Source organism: Anabrus simplex, chromosome 10 (genome assembly GCF_040414725.1).
Source record: "Anabrus simplex isolate iqAnaSimp1 chromosome 10, ASM4041472v1, whole genome shotgun sequence".
Lineage (NCBI taxonomy): Eukaryota > Metazoa > Arthropoda > Insecta > Orthoptera > Tettigoniidae > Anabrus > Anabrus simplex.
Window position 1 is genome coordinate 102,025,493 of NC_090274.1, and position 8,831 is coordinate 102,034,323.

The window sequence follows — 8,831 nt, forward strand, 5'->3', positions numbered from 1 at the left end:
AAAAACAAATCGAAGACCAGAGTTCAATTCTCGTTGATGTTTCATAGTTTGTTCACGGGTCGCATCAACGAGGACAATGTCACAGTAGTCAAGTATTGGTAGTATCAAAGTATGGAGTAGTTTTATCTTAACGTCTTGTGGCAAAATGTCCTTATGTCGTTTCATAGGGTGTAACGTCGCGTGCATCTTTCTACACGTGTTTCTTATGCGTGCAGGCAAATCAAGAGTTTCAGTCAGGGTCATACCTAGGTTCTTCACTTCCTTACTGAACGGGATTACGGTGGCATTTAATGTGACAGGAGTAAAAGCATAATTTTTATACATGATGTTTAATAATTTCTGAGAACAGATTATGATTGAGTTTTTTGGGGGGGTTGAGGAGGAGAGAGTTTTCACTGGCGTACACACTGAGTTGTTGAAGGTCGGAGTTAATATCACTTATTGCATTCGATATATCATTTATATTAACGTGGCTGTAAATATGGAGGTCGTCGGCAGAGAGGTAATATCTATTATACTTAATTTTGGAGGAGATGTCATTAATATAGAGGACAAACAAAACGGGACCAAGAACAGAACCTCGGGGGTTCCTGCCTTCCAGAGTCGCCACTGAGCAGCGGTATCTTGTACTATAACACGTTACATACGGTCTGTAAGATATGGGGCGAAAATGTTTAAAGCAACATTACCGAAAAACGATTTGAGCTTCATCAGCAATGTCTGGATGTTTGTCGTGTCAAAAGCACTGCTGAAGTCAAGGAGTGTGAGTGTTGTCACTCGCTTGTCTGGTGTCCTCAGTGACTTTGAGTAAGGCAGTTGCTGTGCTATGACCCTTCTTGAAGCCAGATTGAAGCGGGTCAAGAAGAGTTTGAGCCTGAAGGTATTCCAGTATTTGCGCATGTGCCAACCGTTCTAAAGCTTTGGAGAGAGCAGAAAGAATCGAAATGGGACGGTAATCGGATGGGAGTTTCGAATCTGGGTTTCTAGGAAGTGGAATTACATTGGCGTACTTCCAAATTTTCGGTAATGTGCCGTTCTTGAGCCAGTAATTAAAATATGGGTGAGAATGGGTAGAATAGCGCCAATAATGTTATGTATGAGAGTAATAGGAGTTTCATCGACACCACTTACTTTGGATATAATAGAATACAAGACTTTCTTAACTTCATTAGTGCTGACGGTACGAAAGGCGAAGCAGGGGCGATTTTGTGGGACACGTGCTGAGACGTTATTTACGTGTGGTCTGTTAAGTGGATTAGACTGAGCTCTCTCTTCCGTGGAATACTCATTTAAATCTTCGAGAGGAATATCAGTTACCTGAAGCTGTTCATGTGTTTTTCCTATGCCCATGGCTTAGAGATGCCTCCAGACACTAGCCGTATTTAGGCTTTTTATTTACTGATTCGCGAACATATTTAAAATTGAGTTTACGGATGATTTATTTAGCTTTATTCCTAATTATTCTATAGTTTTCATAGTCATTTGGGTCCGGAGTACCCTTGTAATGTCGGTAAAGAGCATCACGTTGAGACATCATATTTTTAAATGCATAGGTTAGCCATGGATTAGGTTTGCGGGATATTCTGATCTGTTTTTCGGTGCATGTTTGTTGTATAGATTGTGTATTAACGAATTATATGTATTTATTTTTGCATCAATGTCTGTTAGATTTAAAATGCTATTCCACGGAAGATTGTAGGCATCGTGTCTTAATTCATACATGTCAATATTTTTCATATTCCTGCACGTCATATACCTAGGTTTGTATTTTGGTACGCGAAGTGAGTAGGCGAGAAATATAAGATCGTGGGTGGACACGGCCGGTACTGAAATTTGTCTGTGGGTTACCACTTTGTGAGGGTTGTTAGTCACTTTGAGATCTATTAAGGTGCGCAAAATGTTGTTGGCAGTATGTACATGTTTTGTAGGGTCAGAGGGAAGGATAGTCAATTCACACGAGGAAAACAAGTCTTCCAATTTCTTACTATCGCATTTCTTCGTAAGTAGATTAGTATTGAAGTCCCCTGATATAATGATATGTTGCTACGCTGGTAGCAAGTTAAGTAGGTGCGTTTCAAACTCGGTCAAATGAGATACTTTAGGTGGTCGGTAAACCACTCCAGTAAGTATTTTCTGTCCACTAGCAACTACTTCGACGAACATAAACTCCGTCCTCGGCAGTTCACCGGTCGATGAGGTACAAATGATACGGCTCTTCACGTCATCTCTACAGCAGAGAACATGTACGATCATGGCGGTAGAAGTTATATCCGTCAAGGCGAACCATATTGTTCGGAATGGATGGCGATAACCACCTTTCACTAATAGCTATCAAATGGACGCTATTTTTGTTAAATATAGCTGAATTTCGTCAATGTATGCTGGAAAACTTAGGCTGCTCAAGTGACAACACTGGAGAGTATGAGGATATAGTGAAAGCTCTTGTTTCAAAAGGTTGCCGGCATCTATGTTCTGGGAAGGAGTGAGGGGTGTGCTATTCTTAGAGTGGTCGATGTCCTGAGGAAATGTCGTAGCTACCTGAATAAAGGGCATACTTTAACTGAGACCTAAAATTTCTTACCTGTATTTCCTGAAGAATTGGACTGCTGATTGCTTAAGGCACCACACACACACACACACACACACACACGCGCGTAAACCTAATGATAATAATAATATTTTGTATGCACATCACAATGGTCATATCACACTGATGATCTACCTAACCGCCTCATATGTAAGTTCATGAGGTGAGTTAATGTGGAGCTTTATTCCGTCTTCTAAATGAACGATAATTCGGCCGTCCTGCGTCGAAACCCGTCGCAAACCCCAAAAGTCCCGAGCCTTACGCAATACTTCTTTCCTTGTGGAAGTCAGAGATTCGGTGATTAATAATTTAGTACCTTTAAGAGCTTGCTTGCCGCGCCAGATGCGGTCTCTTTCATGGTACCTGAGGAATTTAATGATGATCGGCCTATTTCCTGCGGACACCATCTCAGCTGCTGACCTCTTCATACGGCCGAGTCTATGACATCGATCTATGCTGTCTATAGACAAATCGATGTTCAATCTGTTTTTTAACGTACCCAGCGCCACAGCGTATGTGTCCTCGTCGGCGGTCTCACCGACACCATGAAGGAGCAGGCAGTCCCTTCCGCTCTGCCTCGTCAATCAGGATGTCCTGCTTGTCGAGACGTTCCTGTAGATGGCTTACCTCCTTCTTCATTTCACTTAATTCCTCTGAAATTATTTCCGGAAACTCCTGCAACTCTGAAGCGAGGCCGGTTAGTGTTTCGCCTGGGTTGGCAACACATGTCGCACCAGCAGCCATGGCTTCCTCCAAGCGTGCTTGGAATTCTGCCATTCGCTTCTCGAACGTCGAAAGACGATCATTTACGGCCTTCGGCGTCATAGTACTTCACGGCTTTTGAAGTTCACACTTAAATAAAGTACTAGCACACCCACGAATATTAAAATAATTATTATCTGGCTAATATGGCAGGTGAATTGCGAAGTACGTTTACTCGCGTTGTACAGCGTGCACCATTTTACTATGTTAGTTCAAGTCTACGGTACTTGGTACAAATCTGTATTGTATCAGGAGAAAGGCTTAGTTGGTTCGAGATTTCTGATAATATGGAAAAATTTATAACACTGCATTTTCTCCAGCTAAGATCAACTGTGATCAACTTTCCTAAGCATAGGGCCAATGTCTAATTTAGGGACGAGGCAATCAGAGAGTTTTAGGCCAGATAGCCCAAACGAAATCGCAGAAGGAAGGAAGGAAGGAAGGATGTCCATGGAACCAGTCTACAACGAGAAAAGTGGAAGGAGTAACCACGGAGTACAGATGACCTCAACGTAAGCTGCAACTGGTGAGCCACAATTCGATAATGCAAGCAACAATAAATTGCAGTAACGTTACATTCTTAATTCCCTCCAAGCTAAAAGGAACTTTTCCGACTCATCTCATTTTTTGTTTAATAAATTAATGTGACTATATATTGCGTTTTTCTTTCTCAAAACGATACTTAATGGTTAATTATTCAAAATCCTACCCCTGTGATTTAAGTATAAGTCTCTATGCTATTCAATATAACATTTGCTGTGCGGTTTTTTTGTTAAGAACTGTAAAGCTGGCGCCCAATCAAAACATAGAGAAATGGGAAACCATGGAATGAAAATTGATATCTTATTTGCGTAGCAATTTGCGGGCAAGCCACATATATACTGACTGACAGTGACAATGCAATACCAAGGAGGAGTGGTTCGAAAGGGATGAAAGTTGGGGAAAAAACAGAGACGACACGGACGAATAATTGATGTTTATTTCAAACCGATATGCAGGTTACACAATGCGCACGGCATCGACTCAGTAGGATGTAGGGCCACCGCGAGCGGCGATGCACGCAGGAACACGTCGAGGTACAGAGTCAATAAGAGTGCGGATGGTTTCCTGAGGGATGGTTCTCCATTCTCTGTCAACCATTTGCCACAGTTGGTCGTCCGTACGAGGCTGGGGCAGAGTTTGCAAACGGCGTCTAATGAGATCCCACACGTGTTCGATTGGTGAGAGATCCGGAGAGTACGCTGGCCACGGAAGCATCTGTACACCTCGTAGAGCCTGTTGGGAGATGCGAGCAGTGTGTGGGTGGGCATTATCCTGCTGAAACAGAGCATTGGGCAGCCCCTGAAGGTACGGGAGTGCCTTCGGCCGCAGCACATGCTGCACGTAGCGGTGGGCATTTAACGTGCCTTGAATACGCACTACAGGTGACGTGGAATCATACGCAATAGCGCCCCAAACCATGATGCCGCGTTGTCTAGCGGTAGGGCGCTCCACAGTTACTGCCGGATTTGACATTTCTCCACGCCGACGCCACGCACGTCTGCGGTGACTATCACTGACAGAACAGAAGCGTGACTCATCGGAGAACACGACGTTCCGCCATTCCCTCATCCAAGTAGCTCTACCCCGGCATCATGCCAGGCGTGCACGTCTATGCTGTGGAGTCAATGGTGGTCTTCTGAGCGGACGCCGGGAGTGCAGGCCTCCTTCAACCAATCGACGAGAAATTGTTCTGGTCGATATTGGAACAGCCAGGTTGTCTTGCACATGCTGAAGAATGGCGGTTGACGTGGCGTGCGGGGCTGCCACCGCTTGGCGGCGGATGCGCCGATCCTCGCGTGCTGACGTCACTCGGGCTGCGCCTGGACCCCTCGCACGTGCCACATGTCCCTGCGCCAACCATCTTCGCCACAGGCGCTGCACCGTGGACACATCCCTATGGGTATCGGCTGCGATTTGACGAAGCGACCAACCTGCCCTTCTCAGCCCGATCACCATACCCCTCGTAAAGTCGTCTGTCTGCTGGAAATGCCTCCGTTGACGGCGGCCTGGCATTCTTAGCTATACACGTGTCCTGTGGCACACGACAACACGTTCTACAATGACTGTCGGCTGAGAAATCACGGTACGAAGTGGGCCATTCGCCAACGCCGTGTCCCATTTATCGTTCGCTACGTGCGCAGCACAGCGGCGCATTTCACATCATGAGCATACCTCAGTGACGTCAGTCTACCCTGCAATTGGCATAAAGTTCTGACCACTCCTTGTTGGTGTTGCATTTGCTCTGTCAGTCAGTGTAAATAAATGCAGTGTATATTTCAATCGTATAGCAGTTTTATAGTATTATTTGAAGTAAGTCCACATAATATATATGAGTTGATTATGTTTGTAAGTACAGAAGATATTATGTGTAGAATCTTGTAAATAATATAAATTTATTAAGCATGAGCTGTGTGATTAATAGAAAAATTGTTCGTGTAAATTGTATAATACTGTGTTTTAGGAAAATGTCTTCTTTTCTTAATTTAAAGTTTAGTGCTTGTCAATAATGTATTCTTGTGTACCATTTGCCATCGCGGTAGATATCTCTTTTGAAAAATGAATTGATTTTGATTTGATTCAATTTTATTTCACTGTTCCTTTCCATTCTTATATTTTTACATTGGAAGATAAATTAATTAGACTCTTATTGTGCGAATATGAAATGTATTTTCTCAGCTATTTAATGTTTAGTCTTATATATTTTTATTCCCTTTTAATTATACTTTTCTTATTTTTTACTTATAGCCTTCCGAAGGTATTAAGGAGGAAATATTCACAGATCCGGGTTCAATTAACCAGCTGGTACCAAACATCAAAGAAGAAACAAAGTACGTACACCACATACCCTACACAGTATGGAATATGTAGTACCTATTCAGAGTTGTGTTCAGTAGTGGATGTTTTATATCCGAAAACTGGCCGTTTTCATCAGTTTAATCCTTTCTTTAAATTGTAAGAAAAGAGATTAAATTTCTTTACAGAATGAAATCCTTTTTAAATGAAAAGTTGTATATTGAGGTCTGTGTAATCTACCACGTGATTTAATGGCTGATGAAGTCTTAAATAGAGACGAAATATGTTCCTAAATAAATAGTTCACTTGATGTGTGTTGATTGGGTGGACCAAAACCTAGCATTTAAATAGGTTCATGAATCTCAAAATCAGATTAGCAAAAATTTCAAAAGACATAGCATTTTAAAAGAAATGTCTAGTAAGCAAAGTAATCCCCAAATTCTCAAAACCTTCCCAAAGAAAAATTATATCATCTTAGTTTCACCTTTCGATTCAAAACAAGGTCAACCACTTATGGTTAAGAAAAGAGATTAAATTTCTTTACAGAAAGAAATCCTTTTATATGAAAAGTTGTATTTAGTTGTATTTAGCTCATCTTGAGGCCCCCCTATGGCTGGTCCCTCTAGAATGGAATTCATTCCAATGTCATGTCGCAATTAAAATGGAATGCATCTTAAGTATATATTTATATATTTTGCATTTCCCAAATAGTCCTTAAAAAGATATTGGGTTCTTCCATTTTTTAACATTTTTTGAGTGTCTAATTTGAGTTTTGTAATTTACCATGTGATTTAATGGCTGATGAAGTCTCAACTAGAGACGAAACATGTCCCTAAATAAATAGTTCACTTGTAAAGTGATGTGTGTTGATTGGGTTGAACAGAACCTAGAATTGTTTCTTAGTTTTATACCTTTAAGCAAGGGTGAAAGCTGTATTCGTTCTTTCACTGTCACCGAATAATTTGTTCACATTTTTATCATCTGAAATGCCATCTGCAACTATCACCTGCAAATATTCTCAGTAATTTTGTATGTTTGTATCAAGAGTGGTGCACAGAAAGAGGCATAATTGAAGATTATAAAATAAATATACAAATTCAAGATTGTTTTTTTTTATGTACATTGCAAACAATATAATAATTCCAAACTAACATAGCTTCATTAATCAATATATATATGGCTCAGTTCAATAGTGCAATAACTCAAAGAATGTCATATTTTAAACTTTCCAGTTCTGTTGTGTTAAGTCAAATTCCTCCATTTGTGAACACCAAAGCAGATAATTTGCTGTAGAAATGAAACGTTCAGTTCAGTAGTCCAACATCTTTAATTCCATAGTTTTCAAATAAAACTTCCACATGGTTTTAAGCATAACAAGATATTGTGGTAGTGAATTATCTTTGTTCCAGTGTTGCAGTCACACTTGCTGAATGTCGCCATTTCCCCACTTTTCATTTTAGTGCTCATTGTCAGTGAAGTGCTTGTACTGTGTTGACTGGAAACACATTAACACAATTAATATAAACTAATAAAATGGATAGCTACAATAGAAGATTTATATTTTGTGCATGTTGCCTAAGAAGTAGGTAAAAAATAATCTAATGATATAAATTTATTTCAAAATTATTTTTATCAGTGACATAACCTTTAATGCAGTAGTGTTTCTTGAACTGTAGGTGTGCCAATGGACTACTTGCTAATTCATTTATTGCTGTCACACCTTTTTTGGTTACTGTGTGAAACGATCTTTGATAATCCGTGGGAAATGATTGTTTAAGCTCGGGTTAGTGCTCTTAGCCGCGCCCTTGTATTGGCAGCCTCTGCAATGGCTAGTCATAGCTTAAGGGTTGACTTCAAACCAGATTATTGATGGAAACTATGAAGTCTGAAAGGCTTATTTGATTTTGTGGGTAGTGAGAGTCTCCTCGTCTGTTACGTGATGCGTTGACTGCTTCCCACTCATCTCCCATCTGGCGCTGTGTTATCCTGACATTCACAACCAGTGGCAAGAAATATTCATTTCATTCCTGAGAACTGCCCAGTGCACTCTCTCATTAGTCAGAATAGAACCATGCACACAACTGAGGAACGCCCAAATACGTCAACTCTTTGAGGTTGAATTTCTCCGGTTTCTGAGTAATTCTTGTGTAACAGGACACAGTAGGCTACGTTAGAAAACAATCTTGTAATATGGCCACCAATAAGAATGTTGCTTATCAATACTTTTCACACAAAATAATTATTTCACAATGCATATTTCTATTTTTGGATGAAGATTAATTTAGCATTCTTCCTAAACATATATCATGCAGGGTCACTCTCCAACCAGCAAAGCAGCAAGCATTTTGTGTGTATACTTTTTCCTTGGTATACAAGGCCGAGGATAATCCATTGTCCACGTAGTTTAGTCCGTTGTTTATCATATGTTTTAGATGCTTCTGAAGGATTCATTCGACCGGCCTTACTGTATCTACTGCTTCCCACTTTTTATATCTAACCTCTGGTGCTATCTTGTCCTGACTCTCATTTCAGCAGTCTACAAATATCATGCAGCAACTTAAATGTCTAAAAGGTTTGCCATGTTAATTTGGTACTGAATTACATAAGAAAAGGTTATGAAGATAATAAAATTTCCTAATTGCTGACT

The 8,831-nt window shown here is 40.6% G+C and overlaps 1 long non-coding RNA gene across 1 annotated transcript in view; it reads left to right on the top strand.

The window, feature by feature from the left end:
* The window catches only part of LOC136882162 (uncharacterized), a 37,553-nt gene extending 33,784 nt beyond the window's left edge, over window positions 1-3,769 (top strand). Inside the window, exon 3 of the long non-coding RNA XR_011018774.1 lies at window positions 3,723-3,769. This is a non-coding gene — a long non-coding RNA (uncharacterized lncRNA). The remainder of the gene's footprint in view (window positions 1-3,722) is intronic.
* The last annotated feature ends 5,062 nt before the right edge of the window (window positions 3,770-8,831 follow it).